General features: G+C 34.9%; 1 long non-coding RNA gene across 1 annotated transcript in view; it reads left to right on the forward strand.

The window, feature by feature from the left end:
* The first annotated feature begins 6,864 nt into the window (after positions 1-6,864).
* LOC128315664 (uncharacterized) overlaps positions 6,865-26,067 on the forward strand; it is a 54,668-nt gene continuing 35,465 nt past the window's right edge. Inside the window, exons 1-3 of the long non-coding RNA XR_008298673.1 lie at positions 6,865-7,346; positions 8,250-11,779; positions 13,489-13,603. This is a non-coding gene — a long non-coding RNA (uncharacterized LOC128315664). The remainder of the gene's footprint in view (positions 7,347-8,249; positions 11,780-13,488; positions 13,604-26,067) is intronic.

Raw genomic sequence — 26,067 nt, forward strand, 5'->3', positions numbered from 1 at the left:
TTATTATTTGACTCATCAGCTCCAGGTGGCATAATCGTATAACCAAGAGTAAGAGGTAAGGATCAAACCAGCATATTTTTACTTTTTTCCATCTTCTCTTTTTTCTTCTTATATCTTTTGTGGTATTATTTATATATTAATAGGATTTATCAAGTTTACTGTATTTAGTCCATATTTGTTTTAATCCTATTCCTGCAATTTGATGGATTTAGTGTTCACTGCTAGTTTTTGGCCAAACTCCATCCTTTAATAATTTTTTTAGTAGGAGGTCATGGGAACCAAGTTCTTACATGTTCATGAAATTTAACTGTTGTCTTTTCATGTAAATGAGAGTTCAGTTGACTGTAAAATTCTTAGACTACTTTTTATGTCTTTGAAGATGTTGCAGGTATCGTTCACTGTCTCTTAATGTGAAACCTATGGAAAAAGCTGAGGACTGCCTGATAGTTTCTTTTAGAAGGCTTCATCTAGTGTTTTTTTCCTTGCTGTTCAAGATATTCTCTCTAAAATCCAATTACTTTACCAAGTTATTTCTTGGTAAAAATGATATTTCTTGGTAAAAATGATAATGTTTGTCATTCTTTGTGAGCTTTTTCTGGAACTTTTTAGTAGGTAAATTAAAATCTAATTTTATTTCTTGTAAGCTTTCTTGAATTATTTATTCTTAATTATAAAATAATCTAAATAAACATAAAAATATAGAGAATAAAACAAGCATCTCCATATCTAGCACCCAGCTTTACCAAATCATATAGTTTTACTATATTTGTCTTAGTTTTATTTTATTATTTTATTTTAAATTTCATTTTATGTTTTTGGAAATACAATACAGTTGAAGCCCCAAAACTCATAATTCCACTCCCTCTGACCTCTTCAGGAGTAGTTATTACTCACAATTATGTAGTTTTCATTTCTTTGCACATTTTTATCAATTACCATGTATGTAAATAATACATATGTAGTATTTTGCATGTTATCAAACTTTACATAAGTATTACAGGACACATATTATTCTGTATCTTGTTTCAACAGAACTTTGTTTTAGATTTGGTCACATCAATATATGTGCTGTATATGCCATAATTTATTCTATTATCCTTTTTCTCCATTAAAAACACTGTAATGAAAGAATGCTATAATGAACATTCTTACAGTCTCCTTGAAGATATGTGAACTTTTTTCTTGGCTTTAGCTAGAAATGAAATTGCCAGTGTTTAGTAAATACACATCTTCATTATTTAATGGATATTGCCAAATTTCCCTCAAACGATTTAACATTCTACATTTCTACCAGCGTTATATGTGCATTTCTAGTACTTCATATCTTGGCCAATGCTTATTGTTTTCAAATTTCAAAGTTTTTCCCAGCTGATGAGTGTGAAGTTAATTGTATCTCGTGTTATAATTTGCATTGCCCAGATGTCTAGCAAGAGTGAAAATTATTTTTCATATTGTTAATGTTCATTTGGGTTTTCTCTTTTGTGAATTGCCTGTTCATAAACTTTCTCCAGTTTTTTTTATTGTTTGTCACTTTATTAGTAATTCATGGGAATTCTCTTTGTATTATGGATAATACAAATAATCCTTTGTTTTATTTATTGCAAACATCTCTTTCTAATTTTTGGCTTTAAAATTTTTTTGAAAATCTCTTGTCATAGAAAAGTTTTAAATTTAGATATACTTAAAATAAATCCTTACTCTCCTTTATGAATAACGTATTTTTTGTGTCATGTTGAAGAAATCATACTACCCCAGGATTAAGAAAATATTCTGCTTTATTTTCTTCAAAAAATTTGCTTTTCACATAGAAGTTCTTTTTTTTTTTAACTTATCTGGAGTGTGTGTGTGTGTGTGTGTGTGTGTGTGTGTGTGTGTGTGATAAGATAGGGATATAATTTTGGTTTTTTTTCCATATGATAACCCATTGTTCCAGAATTATTCATTAAATAATCTCTCATTTCCCTTGATTTTTCTTGCTCAGTATGTATATATTTAATCTTATATATGAGTTTATTACTATATTTATGAGGTAACTTTTGAATACTTTTTTTAAGGCTTATTTATTTGTTTTGAGAGAGAGAGTGTGTGAGCAGGGGAGGGGGGAGAGAGAGAGAGAGAGAGAGAGAGAGAGAGAGAGAGAGAGAATCCCAAGCAGGCTCCATGCTGATAGTGTGGGCTTGAACTCCCAAACTGTGAGATCATGACCTAAGCCAAAATCAAGAGTCCGGCGCTCAACAGACTGAGCCACCCAGGTGCCCCCTTTTCAATACCTTTTATACTGGAAGTTTTGGTAAAAGTAGACAAAATAATAATGAATACCCATGTACCTATCTCCCGAATCAACAACCATCAACCCTTGGCCAATTCTATCCTATTTAAGTTTTATTCATTCCTCTGATATCATATTATTTTTGAGGGAAATCGCAGCCACCCTATACTTAATATCAATGCTGTTATATGTCAACTTTTCATATACTTTCATTTATATTTCTGTATTCTGCTTCGTTTGTATATTACACAATCCAGATGACAATAAAACACTATGTTAATTATAACAGCTTCATAAGCTTTTCTATCTGTTAACAAAATTTCTTCTTCCTTGTTTTTCAAAATTTCTTAGCTCTTCTCAGTCCTTAATTTTTCCATATTTGTTTCAGAATCAGCTTGTCAAAATCCCATAAAATCTTGTTAAAATTGTTATTGTAATTTTTTAAATTTATATTTTAAATAAGGAATAATTGATAACTTTATGATTTTGAGAATCTTTCCTTCCATGAATGTAGTTCAAATTTTAATTTATCCAATTCTTCTTGCTCTTTAGTAATGTTTGGTAATCACTGACAAAAAAACCTTTTACAACTTTTGCCATATATATATATATATACAGTTATAGTTTTCATTGCTGTTAGAAATAGGATATCTTGGGGTGCCTCGGCAGCTCAGTCAGTTGAGCAACAACTCTTGATTTTGGCTCAGGTCATGATCTCGCAGTTTGGGAGATCAAGCCCCATGTTGGGCTCTGTGCTGACAGTGTGGAGCCTGCTTGGGATCTCTCTGTCCCTCTCTGTCTCTGCCCCTCCTCTGCTCATATTCACATGCTCTCTCTCTCTTTCTCTCTCTCTTAAAATAAATAAATAAACTTAAAAAAAGAAATAGGATGTCTTTTTTCTTCCCACTGTTGAATTTTGTATGGTATATTGTAATATTTTATAAGTTGCTGTTTTATTCCATAATTTGCTGAAGTTTCCTATTAGTTTTAATAATATTCTGTGGATTCTCTTAGGTTTTCTATGAGACAATGTATCATATGCAGAAGAAAATGTTTGAGTCCTTCTTTTGTAATTTCTACACCTATTATTATTATTATTATTATTATTATTATTTGCTATGATACATGGTTAGGGCATTCAGTCTAATATCAAACAGAAGTAGTGATAGGGGGAATCTTTGCTTATTTCTGATTTTAATAGAAATGCTTCTACATTTTCATTATTATATGTGATATTAGCACTACTTTGATAACTATCTTTTATTAAATTAAAAGATAGCTCTTCTATTACTACTTGCAAATAATGCTTTTTACTATATCATATATATAAATGTTGAATTTTAGTAAGTGTTTTCTCCCCATTATTAAGACGATAAGATAGTTTTTCTTTAAACAGTTAATATGTATTAATATATAATAAATAATATAAATATAATTATATTTATTTTATTTTTATTGCTGGGATAAACTCTACTTGGTTGTTTTTGGTAAATATTGTTCAATTTTATTTATGATTTTTTCATCTGTATTAATCAGTGAGATTAATGAATATCTTTTAAGATAGAAATTTGGCAGCCCATTTTAAAATATTGTGATTAGTTGTTAGAGATGTATCCTTGTTTTGTCAAAGATAGAAATTGCATTTATGTTTCTTCTTACTGCTTTTGAGCAATTTATGTGGACAGCTATTTTATAGGAAAATCCTAAGTTTTTCTTTTTTTGTGTTTTTTTATTCAGATTTTAATATCAGTATTCCTTAGAATGATAAAAGTAATGCAAAGCTTTTCTTTCTAATTCTGTGACAGTTTAAATAGAATTAAAGGTATATACATTTTGAATAACATTTGAAATGATTTAGTGATGGGGTGCCTGGATAGCTCAGTCTGTTAAGCATCTGACTTTGGCTCAGGTCATGATCTTGCAGTTCATCCCCACATCCTGCTCTGAGATCAGTGCTGAGCCTGCTTCAGATCCTCGTCTCCCTCTCTCTTTACCCCTCCCCATGCTTCCTCACTCTCAAAAATAAGTTAAAAACATAAAAAAAAAAAAAAAAGAAATTGGGGCACCTGAGTGGCTCAGTCGGTTGAGCGTCCAACTTCGGCTCAGGTCATGATCTCATTGTTTGTGGGTTCGAGCCCCGCATCAGGCTCTGTGCTGACGGCTGGCTCAGAGCCTGGAGCTTGCTTCAGATTCTGTGTTTCCTTCTTTCTCTGCCCCTCCCCCGCTCACTCTTTGTCTCACTCTGTTTCTCAAAAATAAATAAAATGTAAGAAAAAAAAGAAGAAAAAAAAAGAAATGATTTAGTGGTGAAATGGTTTGGACTTGGTTCACTTATAAGGAGATTGCTCTTTAAGAGTGTTCTCAATTGAGTTTGTGTCTTACCCATATATGCATTTCTAACTCCTAATGGGGTACCTAGTAGGCACCAGATACATATTGTATATATTTGATTAGAATGTTAGTGACCAACCTTCAGGCACAGGAATATCCTTCCTGACACTTATTATTGCCTAAAATTCCAAAATTATATCACTTTGACCTAATTTCCTTAAAAAGTCAGGGGTGCCTAGCTGACTCAGTCAGTTGAGCCTCTGACTCTTGATTTTGGCTTAGGTCATGATCTCAGGGTCATGGGATCCCCGCTTGGGATTCTCTCTCTCTCTCTCTCTCTCTCTCTCTCTCTCTCTCTCTCTCTCTCCCTCCCTCCCCCTGTCCCTCTCCTTCTTGCTTACATGTGCACATGCACACTCTCTCTTTTAAAAATAAAGTCATTGTCTTCTGTGAAATGATAGCAGTTCATAAAATTATAACATAATAAGCCTTGTTTGTCATTTTTACTTTCAGTGTAAATGACCTGCTTAGATACTTTCCTAATTCTTGAAATTAGAATTTAAATGGAGTGTGAAATTTAAATGGACTGCATAGGTTATAGCAGCCATTTTAAAAGAAATAGGGATGAGAAAGAAATAGGGATGGGAAAGAAATAAGGATGGGTTTGGGAGAGAGAAAGAGAGAGAAGAGGAGGAGAGATAAAGAATGAGAATAAGGAAACACAGTGTCTATGGAGTTAAGGAATGCTTGCTAACAAGTGGAGAAAGAACACAGAAATCAAATAAAATACCAACTTTGCAACTTTGTTTATTTCACAGTTTTACCCAGAATTGACCTTATGCTATATGGCATTGGATTTCTTGATTAGGTAAGGCAAATATTTTTCCCGGGCATATTCAATTTCAGCCATTTTGTTTTTCTAAACTTCCTGCCTCAAACCTTCTTCATTCTGTTCTTCTTCTTGACTAAATATTTCCCCCTTCCTACTCTATTATAGGCAGACGACTTAACTTTCCAGAACATGACTTTTTAAAGCCAAATTATCATAATTCGCAATGAAATTTTACCTTCATTTAGAAGAGTTTTAAAAGGAATGTAATACTGGAATTTTTTTAGATGAGCTTCCTACTAAAATCAAAAAAGATATTTCTTTCATTTTATTGAAATTTTTGGTCAGTTTATTTTTTCTAAATAAAGTACTTTGAACTATTTTATCTCATTAACTTTAAAACCACTATATGACCATTTCAAGGCCAGAGGTAGTTCTATTCCCAAGGGGATGGCACTGAAAAAAATCCCTCTATAGGGGCTAGGGCACCACCCAACAAGTACTATCTCCTTTATGCACTTGTACAATATAAAAAATGGATGGAGTCAATAGCATGAGTTAGCTTATAAACACACCTGAATTGATCAGATTAGCCAGTCACTGACAACAATGATAGTTCTAGGGAAATAGAACATAGAAGAGGTCAACATGTGTTCACTAATAGGACATGTTTGTTTGCAATGAAAATTATGAGAGTACTGAATAACCTTTTCTTGTCTTTGTCAGAGCATTTGAGGGCTGTGGGGGTTTTAATGGGAGAGAAGTGAAGTGGAGTGAGAGGGTGGCAGCAACAGCAATAGGCCCCCACCCTCCTTGACCTGCTTCATCTTGTTGTCTGGCTCTGGGTGGCGATTTTCTAGTGATAACGTCAAGGAAAGGTTTTTATTTCACAGTGTTCTGGGTATCTTTTGTTGGGCCTCCAGGTCCTCTTTCCACTCTTTTCCCTGCTGCCCTGCTCCTAAGAAGGTAAGCCATCTGTCCTGTGTCAAGGAAATTGCTTGTGAAAACACCAAAAGAGTGAAGTTGGGCTGTTTATCTTCCAGCTCCATTCAGGACCACATGATTTGGCTGTATCAGCTTATCAAGGCCACAGTTCTTTCTATATAGCTCTCTCCATATAGCTATTCTCTCTGCTTTCCTGTAATAGAACTTGCTCCTTGAAAGCTAGGAGTGGTAATGGCTGCCTATTGTTGTATGTTGAAATGAGATACTTCATTATTCCTAATGGGCTTATCTAAACTACTCCCATGCCATCCATCTGTCTATTTATCTATTCATCAATTATCTATCTACTCATCTATTTATCTATTAATCATTTATCCTCTATGTATTTATGTTTTTGAGAAAAAATTATGTTTATTTATTTTTGGGAGAGAGAGAGAGACAGAGTGTGAGCAGGGGAGGGGAAGAGAGAGAGGGAGACATAGAGTGCGAAGTAGGCTCCAGGCTCTGAGCAGTCAGCACAGAGCCTGATGTGGGTGGGGCTCGAACCCAGGAGCTATGAGATAATGAACTGAGCCGAAGTTAGAGGCTTAACCGACTGAGCCACCCAGGCACCCCTGTATCTCTGTTTTTGTTCAAATCTTTTGAAGTAGTTCTTTTATTAAACTTCCCTCAATTACTCCATTTGAGTATGATATCTATAACATCTGATTGACATAGTAATTGGTACCAGAAATGGCCCTGGGAACAAAACCCTCAAAATGAAATTCTGGCATTGGTTTGCTCATATATTAGAGGGCTATACAACAACTTTGCTAGGAGGAAATAAGACTCTGGTCAGCTGTAGCATATTGTGACATCACAGTCACTCAAATTCCCAGTGGTGGCATGAGATGAAGTACAGGTGGAGGACTAGCAATGGGGAGATCAAATGGCCCTGGTCATTATGGCAATAGTGATACTAAGGATTGTAAGGTCAGCTGGCTGTTTCTGTTGGCATTAGAAAATGTAAAAAGAGAAAAGGAGAAATTGAAGATTGTGATTATTATCACTATTTACTCAGAACACACTCAGACAATTAGAAAGTTTGGAAGCTTTATAGAAGTTCATATTTTGCAGACACACAGCAGATATGGCTGAGGTACAACCCTGATGATGTATGGGTTGCAGAATTGCAGCACCAAAGGGTGTATAGCCCTATGGGTCTTTAAGTTAATGGCACTTGTGGGGAATAAGTGGGACCCCAAGATAAGGAATGGGGCCATTTGGGCAGACACAGAGAAGGCTAAGAAGTTTAAACCTCCAAATCCCCCTGAACTCTTGCCATTAGGCAACCCCTTCCCATACATAAGTGTTCTCTATGAATGTGCCCAAGGAATTTGCTAATAAAAGGATACTGATTCTCCTCAGCTATATGTTCCTACCAGCCCTGATTGCCTCCAGGCCCATATGAGAGTTAGATCCCAGTAGAACCCAGATGGAGGAACACAAAACCTATTTTGTAGGAGATAGCCTATCCACCAAAAGAGTTATAAGATCTTGCCAGTTTTTATCTGCTAGAGCTTGGGAGGAATGTATGGGAATGTATTTTAAGGGTATGAGGCCAATAAAAATGAAACATAAGGGTTGTTTAGGCTGTATTTATTGTAATAGATGTATACATTTGTGATTTGGAATTTAATGTGTTGGCTTGAGTCTACTAGATTGAGTAATTGAAACCTGGACTCAATAGTGACCTGGAGTTAGAGAGATTCTAATACTTCCCTAATGGCTCAGGAAAATAAAAAAGTTGAAATGTACCTATTGAGTACAACTTGATTAGTTAGCTTCTAATCAGATCTCTTTCTCCCTCCTTCTCCCCCTCTCCTTCCCTGGCAGGGCCTAGAGGATGTTCCTTTAATGGAGACATTTAGCTAGCAAAGGAGAACCAGCATTTTTGAAAAACTCTACGTGACTGACATCTATAGGCCAGAGATGATGGTGGAAAATGTTGCACCTAGAAGTGGCAGATGGCAGTTGATGGTGCTTAAGTGGCAGAGGCAAGTTGGGCAGAATTACAAAGAAGCCACAGGATGAGTGGTAGCCATGGATCTACAATAATGGCTAATTGATCTAACTGCTACAAATGAAATTGATGGGAAGCATATCAAGGATATAATGTATATCAGAGGAAAAATTCTAATTTTGGTGGGCAGAAATCCAACCTAAATCATTGTGGTGGGGATCCATGTCCTAATACTAGTGCCTACACCTAAGGCAGTTCCCAGACCCAAGCTTCTAGAATGAAGGAAAAAACATTCTCTTAAAGGAAGGACCCTGCAAGGTGGTCCTAGACATATTTTGTCATTCTCCCCCCAGGCTTTCCTAAAAATACCTGTGCATTCATCAGGGCGACTGGACATTGGGAGAAATGGAGATATCCAGATGTCTTGTAGATTATTTGATAGTGGCTTCCAAGTGACCTGAAACCCCACCATGGTCCGCCAGTTAGAGTGGAAGTTTAAGAAAGTCAGGTAATTGAAGAATCTTGGTCCAAGTCTGTCCCAGTGAGGCCAGTAGGACCACAGTTTTTCCCCCAGGCCAAGAATGTATATAGAGAAGAATATACTTAATTATATATATAATTAGTATCTGACAGAATATTCACTTTTGTTCTCTGGTGAAAAGATGAAGTGGAAGGGCCTGGAAATGTGCCTATTTTCTTGTTCATTGCATAAAAAAACAGTATAAACCAAAATCAATAATGGAGCTCTGGGTGAATTTCAGAGATTTCAAAGACTTGAAATATGTATGATAGTGATTTCCACTACATCCCAATTTAATTAGCCTCTTAATCTTAATTCTGCTATTGCAAAATCCAGATGATTCATGGATAATACCTGTAGATGAGTTGTAATTGAACTTTAGTAAGCATCAGAATCACAGCAGGGTCATTAAAACAAAGATTCCTGGGTTCCATCCCTAGAATTTCTGATTTAGCAGGTCTGGGGTAAAACCTAAGAATTTCCATTTCTAACAGGTTCTAGGTGATAGTAATCTTGCGGGTCCTGAGACCACTCTTTGAAAACTTCTGTCAAAGATACCCAAATTTATTAAGATGGAAATGCTAATTTCATTTGCTTATTTCCTGCCATATGATATACAGCATTAAGCTAGATTAAAAAAAATTCCCCATTCTTGAAAACAAAAGTACTCAAAGTAATTTGCCTTTTTGAGGTCATATATCCTTTCTCTCATGCTTCTGCTCACTGTCATAATGTAAACTGAAGGGAAATTCATTATTCTGATATCCCATAGACCAACAAGGTGGCTCATCATATTGATGATATTATGCTAATAGACCTAGAGGGCAGGAAATATCAAGCATTCTAGATACCTTGATGACACATATACGTGGCAGAGAGTAGGAGATAAACTCTGCAAAAGATAAGGAACCTAATAAATTAGTGATGTGTTTAGAGATCTTGTGGTCTGGCATATATTGGAATATAACCACAAGAATAAGAGATAAATTGATGTACCTTATACTGCCTACCATGAAGAAAGAATTATGGTGCTAGTGGGATTTGAAAACTTTGTGCATCACATTTTAGGGCGTGGTTATGGCCCAGTTAGTGGGTAGTCCATAAATAAACCTTTTGTTTTTTCAGCCTGGTTGAAGTATAATTTGTACAAGGTAAAATTAATTAAATTGATGAATTTTTACAAATGTGTTCAATTGTGTAACAACCACAAGACAACCAAAATCATGATATAGAACTTCTCCATCATCCTGAAATGTTCCATTGGGATTTCACTCAATCCCCTTACCCCACCCACTTATCCCTCATCTGCCTTCTATTTATGGTTTTGGCTTTTCTAAACTTCCATATAATGAGATCACACTGCATGTAAATCCTTTAAATATGACATATTTTTCTCAGCCTGGATTTCTGAGCCTGGGTGGCTCAGTCAGTTGGGCGTCTGACTACAGTTCAGGTCATGATCTCACGGTTGGTTCCTGGGTTCCTGAGTTCGAGCCCCACATCTGGCTCTGTGCTGACAACTCAGAGCCTGGAGCCTGCTTCAGATTCTGTTTCCCTCTCTTTCTGCCCCTCCCCCGCTAACACTGTCTCTTTGTGTCTCTCAAAAATGAATAAATGTTAAAAAAAATTTAAAAAAATTTTAAAAGAAATTCACAAGCTGATTTTCTTTTTTTCTTTTTTTAAATGCTTATTTTTGAGAGAGAGAGAGGGCAAGGGGTAGAGAGAGGGAGACACAGAATCCAAAGCAGGTTCCAGGCTCTGAGCTGTCAGCACAGAGCCCTATGTGGAGCTCAAACTCATGAACTACGAGAACATGATCTGAGCTGAAGTCAGATGCTTAACCAACCGTGCCACCCAGGCGCCTCCACGAGCTGATTTTCAACATGGCTGTAGCACTTTATACTTTTATTTTTTTTTTAAATATTATTTATTTTGAGTGAGGAAAAGAGAGCAGGGGAGGGGCATAGAAAGAGGAAGAGAGACAGAATCTCAAGCAGGCTCCATATGCCATGTGGAGGCCCGATCAGAGGCTTGATCCCACCACCTTGAGATCATGACCTGAGCCAAAATCAAGAGTCTGACACCCAACTGAGCCACCCAGGCACCCTGGATGTAGTACTTTAAATTCTCACTAGCAGTGTATAACATTTATAGGTGCTCTACATTTCCATCAGAATATGGTACTGTTAGTTTATTATTTTTTTAAATTTCAGTTATTCTCAAAGATGTGCAGTAGTATCACATTTTGGTTTTTATTTGTATTTCCATAATAACTGAAGATTTTGAATATCTTTATCATCTATATATCTTCTTTGGTGAAATGTCTGTTCAATTTTTGTATCTATTAAAGTTTTCTTATTGTTGAACTTTGAGAGTTTGTTAAACATTCTGGATACACATCCTTTGTTAAATACATGATTTGCAAATATTTTCTCCTAGTCTATGGCTTGTCTTTTCATTCTCTTGACAGTCTTTTACAGAGAAAGTTTAAAATTTTGATGAAGCCTAATTTATGGATTTTTTTCTTTTATGGATTATGCTTTTGGTGTCATGGTTGAAAAGTTTTTGCCTAACCCCATGTCATGAAGATACTGTTCCTGTATTTTCTTTTAAAAGTTTTACATTTAGATCTATAATATATTTTGAGTTAATTTTCAGATAAGATGTGATGTATAGGTCAAGTTTCATTTTTTTTTTTTTATATGGATGCCCATTTGTTCCTGCACAGTTGGTTCAAAAGATTCATTCTCCACTGAATGGCTTTTGCACTGTTATCAGTTACCTATTGACCACCTTTGTGTACTATTTGCATACTTCCTATTTGAATTCATTGCTATAGTTACCTATCCTGTCACCAATTTCACACTGGAATGATTATAAATAGTAAGTCTTTAAATCAGGTGGTGTGAGTTCTTCAAGTTTGTTATTATTTTTCAAAATTGTTTTGATCATTGTTGTTCTTTTGCTGTTCCCTATAAATTTTAAGATTAGCTCATCTATGCAAAAGTCCCCACTGTAATTTAGATTGGGGTTATATTGAATATATATATCATTTTGAGAAGAACTGATAGTATAGCCATATTGAGTCTTCTGATCCATGAGCATGGTGTAACTTTCTATTTATTCAGGTGATCTTTAAATTATGTCAGCAATGTTTGGTTTTATAGTTTTAATGTATAGACCTTGCACATTTTTGTTAAATTTAGTCTTAAGTATTTCACACATTTTAATGCTATTATAAAATATTAAAAATTTTCAATATCCAATTTTTTGTAATTAGTATATAGAAACACAACTGAGTTTTGTATATTGACCTTGAATTCAGTGACTTTGCTTAATTCATTTAATAAGTCTAGAAATATTTTAGTACATTCATGGGGTTTTCTATGTAGACAACCATGTTGTCTGAAAATAGGGAGAATTTCTTTCATTCTTTCCAATATGATTGTCTTTTGTTTCTCTTCCTTGCCCTAATGCATTGGTTGGGACTTCCAGTACAATGTTGATTAGGAACAATGAAAGAAGACATTTTTATCTTGTTCCTGTTCTTAGAAGGAAAGCATTCATTTTTTGTCCATTAAGTATTATGTTAGGTGTAGGTTTGTCATTGATGTTCTTTATCACATTTAGGTTATTTCCTTCTATTGCATATCTGCTAAGTTTTTAATGTGAATGAAAGTGGAATCTTATTAAATAAATTTTCTTCATTTAGATAATTATGGTTTTTCCTCTCTGCTAATGTGTTAAATTACATTGATTGAGTTTTGAATGTTCAAACTTGCATTCTTGAGATTACCACCACTTAGTCATGTTGTCTTACTTTTTAAAAAGTGTTAAAACTGAGAATAAACTGAGTGTTGATGGGGGGGGTGGGAGGGAGAGGTGGGTGGGTAATGGGTATTGAGGAGGGCACCTGTTGGAATGAGCACTGGGTGTTATATGGAAACCAATTTGACAATAAATTTCATATTAAAAAATAAAAAATAAAAAGTGTTGCTTGATTCAATTTGTTAACATTTTGTTGAGAATGCTTCCATCTATGTCCATAAAAGACATAGGTCTAGATTTTTATTTTCTTGTTAATGTCTTTGATTTTGGTATTAGGTAATGTTGGCCTTATAAAATAAGTTGGGAAGTGTTCCCTCTTCTTCTGTTTTCTGGAAGAGTTTATGTAGAATTGGCATTACTCATTCCCTAAACGTTTGGTTGAGTTGAATAATGGAGATATCTAGGCCTGTATATTCTCTCAAGTGTATTTTATTAATTTGTCTTTCAAGGAAAGATATTTCCTTGTCCATTCAAGTAAAATTTTAAAATTCATTTGCATAAAATTGTTTATAATATTCCTGTATCATCCTTTCAATGTCTGTAGGATTTATAGAAAAGTCCCCTCTCTCATTTTTATTGTTAGTGATTTGTGTCTTCTCCTTTCTTTCTGATCAGCTTAACTAGAGGTTTATTAATTTTGTTGAGTTTCTCAAATTGGCTTTTGTTTTCACTGAATTTCTCTTTTGTGTTTGTTTTCTATATTATTGCCTTATAATTTACCAATATTCTTTCTTTTCTTCTACTTCTTTTGGACCAATGGGAAGAAAAGTTGGAGAAATTGGAGAAATTCTTCAGGAAATTGGAGGAGAATGAAGTCCCTCTACCTGTTTGCACCTCCTGTCATATACCATTCTCTGAATTCTAGGAATTCCTCTTCAGGTAAAAGAATAGTGAGAACTTCCCGCTGTCATTAGCACTAAGATACTAAATCACCCCTTGTTGACATTCCTAAACACCATCCACACATTTATAATGGCCTCTTCATTAAACTCTCCTTACCCAGTAAGTATTTGATTTCTTGATGTTTCCTGTCTGCTGATACAGATAAGTTTTTACAATTAATTAATTAGCTAATGGATTTCAAATAGGATGTTTTCAGGTTCACAGCAAAATTGAGTGGAAGGTACTCATCTGAGCCTGGAACTTTCTTTTTTGGGAGGTTATTAATTAATGTTTCAATTTCTTTAATGTATGCTGGCCTATTCAAATTGTTATTCTTGTGTGAGTTTTGGTAAACTGTTATCAGGGAATTCCTAAATTTTATGTAGGTTATCAAATTGATGGGCATAGAATTATTCATGATATTTTTTTAATGTTCATAGGATCTGTAGTAATGACTTCTCTTTCGTTTATTTTTTATTTTATTTAAAGTTTCTGTTTGCTTTTGTTTTTATCAAAGTAATATAAGCACAGAAAAATAGAATTGTGCAAATAGGAAAAGCAGAAGTATTCCCACTCCATCCCTCCTCAGACACCCTTAAAGCAACAAAATTCTTTTATAATTATTTACTTCATTCCATTATGTGGATGTATCATTATTTAATAAATTTCCTAAAGAAGTTTGGATCATTGACATTCTTCCCCACCCCTGCATTTTATTTTGGAAATTTTCAAATAAATCGGAATGTTGAAAACTTTTACAGTGGGCACCCATGTCTGCACTACTTAGGTTCTTCCCCTTAACGTGTTACTATACTTGTTTTATTATATATACATCTACTCAATGATCCATCCTCTATCCACCCATCAATCCATCAATTTTTTGATGCATTTCAGACTAATTTAGAGACATTATTTATACTTCCTCCCAGATGCTTCAGGCTGTATGTGATTGACAGAAGTTCAATATTTGTCCATGATTCTTTTTTGTTTTTGTTTTTGTTTTTTAATATGAAATTTATTGTCAAATTGGTTTCCACACAACACCCAGTGCTCATCCCAACAGGTGCCCTCCTCAATGCCCATCACCCACCCCTCTCTCCCTCCCACCCCCCATCAACCCTCAGTTTATTCTGTTTTTAAGACTCTCTCATGGTTTGGCTCTCTCCCTCTCTAACTTTTTTTGTTCCACTCTTATGTGTATCCTGAGAAACTTAACAGAAGACCATGGGGGAGGGGAAGGAAAAAAAAAGTTAGAGAGGGAGGGAGCCAAAACATAAGAGACTCCTAAAAACTGAGAACAAACTGAGGGTTTATTGGGGGTGGGAGGGAAGGGTGGGTGGGTGGGTGATGGGTATTGAGGAGGGCACCTGTTGGGATGAGCACTGGGTGTTATATGGAAACCATTTGACAATAAATTTCATTAAAAAAAAGGATCATACCCATGATAGTGTAAGATTTATTTTAGGGATGAATAGATGGCTCAACACTAGCAAATCAGTCAATGTGATACACAACGTCAACAAAATTAAGGATAAAAATCATATGATCATCTCAATAGATATAGAAAAATCATTTGACAAAATTCAACATCAATTTATTATAAAAACTTTCAACAAAGTGGGTGGAGAGGGAATGTACATCAACATAATAGAGGCTATATATGAGAAGTCCACAACTAATACTCAATGGTAAGAGGCTGAAAGTCTTTTCTCTAAGATCAGGAACAGACAACGATGCCCATCATTGCCACTTTTATTCAACATAGAATTGGAAGTCTTAGAGCAATTAGGCAAGAAAAATAAATAAAAGGCATCCAAATTGAAAAGGGAGTAAAACTGTCACTATTGTCATTTTTAAATAAGTTTTTAATTTTAATTCCAGTATAGTTAACATACAGTGTAATATTAATTTCAGGTGTATAGTATACTGATTCAACAGTTCTATACATTGCTCAGTGCTCGTGATAAGTGTAATCTCTAATCCCCATTGCCTATTTTATCCTTCCCCTTACTTACCTTCTCCCTGCTAACCATCAGTTTGTTCTCTATAGTTAAGAGTCTGTTTCTTGGTTTGTCTTTCTTCTTTTTTCTCCCCTTTGCTTGTTTGTTTTGTTTCTTAAATTCCACATAGGAGTGCAATTATATGGTATTTGTCTTTCTCTAACTGGCTTATTTCACTTAGTATTATACTCTCTAGCTCCATCCATGTCATTGCAAATGGCAAGATTTCATTATTTCTTATGGCTGAATAATATTCCATTACCTATTTATATCACATCTTTATTCATTCATCTTGGGCTGCTTCCATAATTTGGCTATTGTAAATAATGCCATAATAAGCATAGAGGTGCATGTATTCCTTTGAATTAGTGTTTTTGTATTTTCGGGGGTAAATACCTAGTACTGCAATTACTGGATTATAGGGTGGTTTATTTTTAACTTTCTGAGGATGCTCTATACTGTTTTCTACAGGGGTTTCACCAGTTTGCACTCCCATCAACAGTGCACCATGGTTCCTATTTCTCTACATCCTCGTCAATGCTTGTTGTTTCTTGTGTTTTTTATTTTAGCTATACCAACATGTGTAAGGTGATATCTCACTGTAGTTTTGATTTGCATTTCCCTGATTATGAGTGATGTTGAGCATCTTTTCATGTGTCTTTTGACTGTCTATATGTCTTCTTTGGAGAAATGTCTTTTCATGTCTTTTGCCTACTTTTAAATTGGATTATTTGTTTTTGGGTGTTGAATTGTATAAGTTCTTTATGTATTTTGGAGACTAGCCCTTTATTGAATATGTCATTTGCAAATATCTTCTCCTGTCCGGTAGGTTGTCTTTTAGTTTTGTTGATTATTTCCTTTGCTGTGCACAAGCTTTTTATTTTCAAGAATAAAGCTGTCACCATGTTCAGGTGTTAATTTTTCTTTAACTGTTTGGTAGAATTCACCTGTGAAGCCATCTGTTACTGAGGTTTTCTTTGTTGGGAAGTTTTGATCACTGATTCAGTGTCCTTACTTTTTATTGGTCTGTTCAGATATTCTATTTCTTAATGATTCAGACTTGGTAGGTTGTATGTTTCTAGGAATTTACCCGTTTATTCTAGGTTGTCCATTTTTGGGTGTATAATTGTTGATAGTAGTCTCATGACCCTCTGAATGACTGTGGTGTCAATGGTAATGTCTGCTTTTTAATTTCTAATTCATTTGAGTCCTCTGTTTCTGTTTCTGTAAATTTATCTAAAGTTTATTTATTTTATCTTAAAAAACCCATCTCTTAGTTTTGTCTATCTTTTATATTTTTCTCTGTTCTATATTTCAATTATTTCTGCTCTCATCCTTGTTTTCTCCTTTCTTCTGTTCATTTGGTAGCTTGTTATTATTTTTCTTGGTAATTGACATATAAAACTAGGTTCTTTGAACTCTTTCTGTTTATTTAATGTAAGCATTTATTGTTATAAACTTCCCTCATAGCACTGCTTTTGCTAAATCTCATAAATTTTGGTATGTTGTGCTTCCATTTTTATTTGTTTCAAGATATATTTCGATTTACCTTTGATTTCATTGTTGATTCATATGTTATTCAGGAATGTGTTGTGTAGTTCCCACATGTTTGTGAATTTTCCAAACTTCCTTCTGTTACTGATTTCTACTTTCATACCATTGTGGTTGGAAAATATACTTGGTATAATTCAATTTTCAAAAATTTCCTGAAACTTGTTTTGTGACACAACATATACTCTATCTTGGAAAATATTCCATGTACACTTAAGAAAAATTTATATTCTACTGCTATCAGATGGATTGTATGTGTCTCTTAGTTTCATTTGGTCTAAAATGTATTTCAGGTCCAATGTTTCCTTACTGATTTTCCATCTCAATTGTCCAAACGTTGTTGAAAGTGGAATATTTAAGTCCCCTACTATTATTGTATTGTCTATTACTAACTTCAGCTCTGTTTGTGTTTGCTTAAGATATTTAGGTGCTCTGATGTGTGAAGGTATATTTACAATTTTATATCTTCTTGATGAATTGACTCCTTTATCAATTTATAATGGCCTTAGTCTCTTATCACAGTGTTTTACTTAAAGCATATTTGTGTAATATAAGGTTGGCTACCCCTCCTCTCTTTTGGTTTCTGTTTGCATGGAATATCTTTTTCCACCTCCTCACTTTGATCCTATGTGTGACCTTATAGGCAGCATATGTTTGGGTCTGATTTTTAAAAAAATCAGTTCAGTCAAATAAATAAATAAATAAATAAATAAATAAATAAATAAACAAACAGTTCCACCATTCTATACCCTTTGACTTCAGAGTTTAATCCATTTACACTTAAAGTAATTATTGGGGTAAGGACTTAGTACTGCCATCTTGTTAATTATTTTCTGGCTGTATTGTAGTTCCTTTGTTCCTTTCTTCCTCTGTTGTTGTCTTCCTTTTTGAATTGATGATTTTCTGTAGTGGTATACTTTGGTTATCTTATCTTTATCTTGTTAGTATCTACTATCCGTTTTTATGGTTACCTTGAGGCTTCCTTGAAATACCTTATGGACAAATCAGTCTGTTTTAGGCTGACAACAACTTATCTTTGATTGCATACCAAAACTTTCCCCTTTTTCTTCCTTTCCACATTTTGTTTTTCAGGTAGCAATTTAAAATTTTTTATATTTTTTATATTGTTTATATGTTTATAATATATATTATAAAATTATATATATATTATATATATTATAAAATTATATATAAATTATAAAATTATAACATATATTATATTGTATATTATTATATTATATATTATATTATTATATTATATATAATATATATAATTAGATAATATATATATTATCTAATTATATATATTATATAAATTAATATATATAAATATATATAAAATATATATAAATATATATATTATATATATTATAATATATAATATATATATTATATATATTATCTAATTATATATATTATATATAATATATATAATTATATACTATATAATTTTTTATATTGTTTATTAACAGGTTATTATGGCTATAGTTATTGTTAATACTTTTGTCTTTTAATCTATGTACTAGAGTTAAGTGGTTAATACACTGCATAATACAGTATGAGAGTGTTTTGGATCTGACTATATCTTTACCTTTTTATCAGTGTGTTGTGTGGTGTCATGTGTTTTCATGTTACTAATATCATCCTATTTTTTCAGCTTTTTAAAAAAAGTTGATTTACTTATTTTGAGAGAGAGAGAACACAAGCAGGGGAGGGGCAGAGAGAAGAGAGAGATAATCCCAAGCAGACTCCATGCTATCAACACTGACTGAACCACCCAGGGGCCTCTTGTTTCAGCTTTAAGAAATATGTCAGCAATTGTTATAAGGCAGATCTAGTGGTAATGCTTTTCCTCATTTTTTGTTTATTTGGGAAAGTCTTTATTTCACCTTCTTTTCTGAAGGACAACTTTATTGGTTACAGTATTCTTTGTTGGCAGTTTTTTATTTCTTTTAGCACTTTGAATATATCATCCCATTGTCTCTGAGCCTGCAAGATTCTTGCTGAGAAAACTGAAAGTCCTTTGTAGACTCTCTTGGATGAGAATTTTTTTCTCTTCCAATTATTTTTTCCTCTTGATATTCACATTCTCTTTTTGCCTTTGATTTTAGACAGTTTTATTATAATATATTTTGGAGAAAATTGTTTTGGATTTAATTTTGTGGTGACCTATTAGATTCATGACCTTGAATGTCCAAATACCTCCTAGGTTTGGGAAGCTCTCAGCCTTTCGTTCTTTGTTTCTTTTTTTTTTTTAATGTTTATTTATTTTTGACAGAGAGGGAGACAGAGAGTGAGCAGGCAAGGGACAGAGAGAGAGAGGGAGACACAGAATCCAAAGCAGGCTCCAGACCCCAAGCTGTCAGCACAGAGCCCGATGCAGGGCCTGAGCCCACAAGCCCTGAGATCATGACCTGAGCCGAAGTCAGACGCCCAACCAACTGAGCCACCCAGGCACCTCACAGCCTTTATTTCTTTAAACAAGATTTCTACCACTGTTTCCACCTCTCTTTCTTTTCAGAGTCCAATGATGCATACATTGTTTCTGTTAAAGGTGTTCCATGAGTGCCAAAATATTTATTTATTTTTCATTCTTTTTTGTCTTTTTGTTCCTCTGATTGGATAATTTCAATTGCTCTTTCTTTGAGCTCACTGATTCCTTTCTACTTAGTCAAGTGTGCAGTTGAAAGTCTCTATTGAACTCTTCAGTTCAATTATTATATTCTTAAGCTCCAAAATTTCCATTTGGTTCCTTTTTTTTTTTTTTTTACATTTTCTATCTCTTTGTTGAAGTTCTCATTTTGTTCTTGTATTGATCTCCTGATTTCACTACACTGTTTATCTGTGTTTTCTTGTAGCTCTCTGTGAATCTTTATGGCACTTGTTTTGAATTCTATGTCAAGCAAGTCCTGGATCTCCTTTTCTCCTTTTCACTTACCAGAAGTTTATTGTGTTCCCTTGGTGGTATCACATTTGCTTGATTCTTCATGATCCTTGTAACTTTGTGTAGGTGTCTACATATTTGAAGAAGCAGTTGCGTCTTCCAGACTTTGTGGACTAACTTTAGAATGGAAAGATCTCACTTGTGGATGGAGGCACACTGGAGCATGTTGTGACCCCAGGTTTAGTTGTGCAGAATGCCAACTGCAAGGGTGTGTTGTGGCTCCAGATTTAGGAGGGCATGTTGTATCTTTGGGTCAAGCCACTGGGATCTACAGCATTGACAACCCTTAGTCCTTGGCTAGCATTTTGAGTGTTTTCGGTGGCTGCTAGGGCTATTGGTGTCCTCAGAGGTGCATTCAGGTCTAATGGTTAGGGACCAAGACAGGCAGTGGTAGTGACTGGAGCCAGTGGTGTTCATACTTGGCTGTGAGAGCTGTGAGTTTCTGTGTGGTGGTAGGGGCCTGTTGCAGAACATATGTAATAGTGGCAGCCAGAGCAGGCAGCAAGACCTGGGTACAGAGAATGCAACTTAGGAGACCTTGGCTATTAGTGTGCTTTACTGTGGCTGCTGAGTCTCACCACAGGCACACAGCAGTTTAGGTCAGTATTGGAAGTCAGGTCAGGGACATACAATTACACAGCCCCTTCAGGGGCTACCTGCAGGTGAGCCCCATGGTGCTAACCAGTGACAACAGACAAGGTCTGATCCAGATCCACAAGCAACTGTAGGATCTTTGGTTCTGAGTATATACCCCTGTGGCTACACTGTCTTCCCATGGGCACATGGCATTGGAAATCTATGATAGGTTTTAGGTTCCTTGCACATGCACAGTTGGAGGGGCTAGCCCCATGGATGTGCATATTGTTGTGGGATAGCTGCAGGGGTCTAGCCTAGCCTCTTATACTTGTGCAGCCTCATTTGGCAGGTGTGGGTGCTGGTATAGGTTCTGGCTCTGTCAGGGAAGGGTATGAGGGAAGAAACCAGGAGAGACTCGGGCATCTGCCATACACAAATGCAAAAACCAGATAAATTTCCAACGGGTGTGCCACAGCTATGCTGGCTGTCCATTAGTTTCTTCAGTGGTGAAGCTTGTTGGAGTCAGCCTTAGGAAAGATCATTTGGAAGTTCAGTTCTTCCTACTACATGTATACATCTCAGCATTGACAGTCTCTGGGTGGGGTAAAGTCATAGTGGGTCCTTTGTGTGGTGCTCCAAAAGGCTGTGAATTTCATAAGTATTTCTCAGTTTCTTTCTCCCCACTTAGGTGAGGCAGGATGTATTTCCCTCAGGTTGGTTTGGTTCTGAAGAAACCCAAATAGTTAGGCTCTGATTAACCACTTTCTCTTGAGGACAGACCTTGTTAGGAAAAACAGCTCTAGAGTAATTCAAAATAGTTACTTCTTCCCTTCCCCTGCTGCATGCACAAGAGGATTTGTTTTTGGTATTCACTGTGATGATCTGGTCAAGCTCTAGGTAGTGAAACTCACAAAAATGTGAATGCCCCGTTGTTGGGTCTCCCTGAAGTTTTTAACTTTCACGGTCATCCATAGTGAGCCTCCAACAATTTGTTAATTATAGTTCAGGTTTTCCTACCTCATTCCTGGTTCCTGGGGAGAATCAGCTCATGGGTTTCTGCTCCAACAAGTTGTGATTCTCTGTATTTGCTTGTCTATCTCTTCCATTTTGGGGGCATCAGTTTGTCTTGTGACCTTCCTTCTCTGATAGGCATAAGAAGAGCTGATTTTTCAGTTTGTTCAGCTTTCTAATTGTTGTTAGAATAGAACGATGACTTTTAAGCAACTTACATACCAGACCAGAATTCAGAAGTCCAGAATTTGTTTTTGAATTTTAACACATATTTATAATTTTAAAAAAGACTGGTAGAAAAATTGCAAAAATATTCTATTATTATGGTTCTGTTGCTAAAGTTAAGCTGGTTTGGTAAAGTCAGTCTGAAATTGTTAGCCTTGGAATCCATTGACTTAATTTTCCAGAGATCTTATAAAATGGTAGAATTTACTGGAAACATTCTTTGACCTGTATTGATAATTTATTTTTCACTTAATCTCTTTAATAATGGCTTTGTGACCATCTGTTGTACTTGCTGTGGCTCTATAAAACTAATTGACTCTGCAGCTCTCCAAGAAAATTATAGAGAAGGCAGAATTTGCAATAGTTAGGGAAAACACCAATTATTGAAAACCTTTTTGCCAATGTGTGGACCTCATTTCAGGAGGCACAGATGTGTTTAGAGTGTGGTTCCTGCCCTTAAGGAGCAAGTAATGAAGTGGAGAATGCATTTGTAAGAAAATAATCATATAAGTCAGTCTGTTTTGAGGAGTATGGTAAACAAAAACTAAATATTACAGGGACACAGGAGCTTCACAGGTAAAGTGCTATTGCTATATGTGGTAGCAAAATAATTTCTCCTCCTCCCCAAGCTCCATGAAAAATTTCCACATCCTAATACCTAGGACCTGGGAATATGTTACTTTATGTAGCAAAGGGGAATTGAAGTTATAAATGGAATTAAAATTGCTAATTATCTGACTTTAAGGTAAGGAGATTATTTTGAATTATCTAGGTAGGTTCGGTGTAATCACAAGTGTCCTCAAAAGTGGAAGACAGGCTTAAGAAGAGAATCAGAGGGAGCAGTCATGACTTGAAAAGTGATCAGAGAGATGCAATGCTGTTGTTTTTGAAGATGGAGGAAAGAGGCCATGAACCAACGAATGTGAGGTTTTTAAAAGTTTGAAGGAAGAAAGAATAGATTCTCCCCTAGAATCTCCAGAAGGATCCTAGCCCTGTCAAATGCCGTGATTTTAGCCTGGTGTCATGTCAAACTTCATGCCTAATGAACTGTAAGATAATTAAGTTGTGATAAGCCACTATATTTGTGGTATTTTGTCATAAAATCATAGGAAGCTATTATATCATTTCTGGGAAGAAGAGAAAAAGACATTGTGGGCAAAGGAACAGCAAAGGAAAGAGATAGAAGAACAAACCCTTACCTTTTCAGAGAATCAGCTGAGGGTCAGGTGTGGTTTGGGGCCAGTTTTGGGAGAACCTTAAGTACCATACAAGAATCTGGCCTTTAATCTTTAGAGCAAGAAAAGAATCAGTAAAGTTTTTGAGTACAACATTGAAATTCTTGGTTTTGTCTTTTGAAAAGAAAAAGTGGTATTTCCTAACCCAGAGTAGACTATAGGGGATAGTTGCGAAAGATACTCACTTTTCTGTTTTGCCTGAGTGATGTCTTTATAGTGAGGCTTTATGTTCTGTTTGAATTCCCAGAATAAAGGAATATTGATATGTAAAGCCACGTTGTGAAGACATAACAAATATCTGCCATGTTCACTCATAAGGCCCCTCCATTACTAGAGTGTTTGGATTGTTGTCTGATCCATTCTGTCACACTTTATAATATATTAATGTAAGTACAACTCATTTTAAAGTCAATTCTTTGATTTTTTTTTTTAACAATCTGCCATTTTGGATTATCTCTATCTCTAGTTTCTATCATTAATGTAAATAAGCATAAACTGCATGGTTAACCAAATTGATTGTGGAGGAATTGGCCATTAAAATAGCAAAATATAAAAGAGAGATTAAGTTAAATATCCACGCTTTCCTTTTCCTAGCTGTGAAAATTTCAAAACCAGCTCCCTACCAAAAATACTCAAGTTGCAGTCCTCTAGGTTCTGTGATAACGTAAGTTTGGAAAATTCTGGTTAAGTAAATTTATTTAATTATAAATCTCTATGAGATAAAGATGCTATACAGCCCAATAAGTTTCTAGACATGGAATCCTTTTACTTGGAGTGGTAAAGGAGGTGAGGGAAAAGAGCACTACATGTTGTGTACAGAGACTGACTTTCTGGAACTGTTGATGACTCCAAGAAGCTCAGAATTTAGAGGAGAGACTTTACATTTTGGATCCTCAGTTTCCAGGTTCTGTTAAATCAACTTATTATCTTTAATTCTGCAGTTTCTTAAAATTAAATATGAAAATCTTGTTTTACATATGATTTCATAATCACTGGTAGGTTTTTATCAGATTTTTGTAATCCATCATTAGAGTTTCCTACTAACGCTGTATATGAGTGCTAAGCAACATGAGATTATCTCAAAACTTGATGGCTGGAATAGAAAGAGTTTCAGGAGAGTATTTCCTGAAGAGTTTCAGGAGATGTATTTCTATACATATTTTCATCCTTATACCAAAGTTATAATGTCAGAAGTGCAGGAAATGTGCCCACATCACAGTGAGAAACTAGAGTCTTATGAAGACAAACATACTCAGGTTATGTAGCTAGTGAAGTTCCATGTGTCTAGATCTGCTGATACTATGACATCTTGCTGCTTTGGATGGAAAATAGGTTTTTATTTAACAGTCTTTTGACATCTGTTCTAAAATATGGATTTTGATGCACATTGGATTTTTTCTGAAGGATCTAATTTCACCACAAATTAATAGAGACAATTATTGGGAAGGAAAAGGGGATTTATGAACCAGAAGTGTGATGTGTGATAATGATATATCTTTTTATTTTTTATTATTTTTAAAAAATTTTTAATGTTTATTTATTCTTGAGAGAGAGAGAGAGACAGAGACAGAGCGTCAGCAGGGGAGGGACAAAGAGAGTGAGAAGGAGACAGAATCTGAAGCAGGCTCCAGACTCTGAGCTGTCAGCACAGAGCCTGATGCGGGGCTTGAACTCATGAACTGCGAGATCATGACCTAAGCTGAAGTCATACGCTTAACTGACTGAACCACCCAGACGCCCCCATATATTTTTTTATATATGGGTCTGTGTCTGCATGTGTGTGTCCATATGGATGCGTGTATCTATATATATACACATATATTCTATATTATATATGTGTATATGTAAATATACGTAGGTATACACCGAAAGGCATACTTGAAGGAAATACACTGAAATGTTAACAGTGGCTCTCTTTGAAGTGGAATTATAAATGATTTTTCTTTTCTTTCTTGCATTTTACAAATTATCTAAAGTGAATATGTATTATTTTTGTAACCAGGAGAAACAGAGATTCTTTTAAAAAGGTAAAGAAAACACAGTATGCTATGCTATATGGTGCATGCTCTTTTTTTGTTTTTTGTTTTTGGACTCAAGACAAACATTCTACATTTTCATATTGGATAGGAATGCCTTTGTCTTACATTTCTTCAATCCATTTACCTAGTTAAGCTGTATAAACCAGGGTAAGTCAGTGGTTGTCCATTACCATTCTGTTTGTCTTCACTGTATTTATGTCTGAACTTTGACAGGAAAATATGATACTGTTGCCCCTGAAAGTCACAAAACAACTTAATTTTAGTTCAATTGAATCTTAAAAATAAGTAAAATAGTGACCAATGAAATATAGACAGGATATTTTAATTCTTGTTGTTTTATAAGATTGGGGCTGTGTGATAGTTTTATGTGTCAACTTGGTTAGGCTATAGTACCCAGTTGTTTAATTAAACAATATCATAGGTGTTTCCATGAAGATATTTTGTAGATGTGGTTAACAACTACAGTCAGTTGACTTTAAAAAGTAAAGGAGAGATGGCCCTGGATAATGTAGGTGGGCTTCATTGAATCAATTGAAGGCCTTAAGAGCAGAACTGAAGTTTCCTAGAGAATTTATGCATCAAGATGATAGCATCCTGCCAGCCCTACACATTTGGGGCTTTCCATCCCCTATAAGTATCTGAGCTAACTCCTTCAATTCTCTATCTACCTATCCAAAAGAGATACTTATCTATCTATCTATCTATCTATCTATCTATCTATCTATCTATCTATCTCTTTTATTAAGATAGATTGTTTCTCTAGAGTACACTGACTGATACAGATATTGGTGTGAAAGTTGCTTTGGCATTGGATAGTAGGTAGAGGTTGGAAGAATTTGGAAGCACATCTTAGAAAAAGCCTAGGTTGCTTTGAAAAGAG

The sequence above is a fragment of the Acinonyx jubatus genome, chromosome B2 (genome assembly GCF_027475565.1).
Source record: "Acinonyx jubatus isolate Ajub_Pintada_27869175 chromosome B2, VMU_Ajub_asm_v1.0, whole genome shotgun sequence".
Lineage (NCBI taxonomy): Eukaryota > Metazoa > Chordata > Mammalia > Carnivora > Felidae > Acinonyx > Acinonyx jubatus.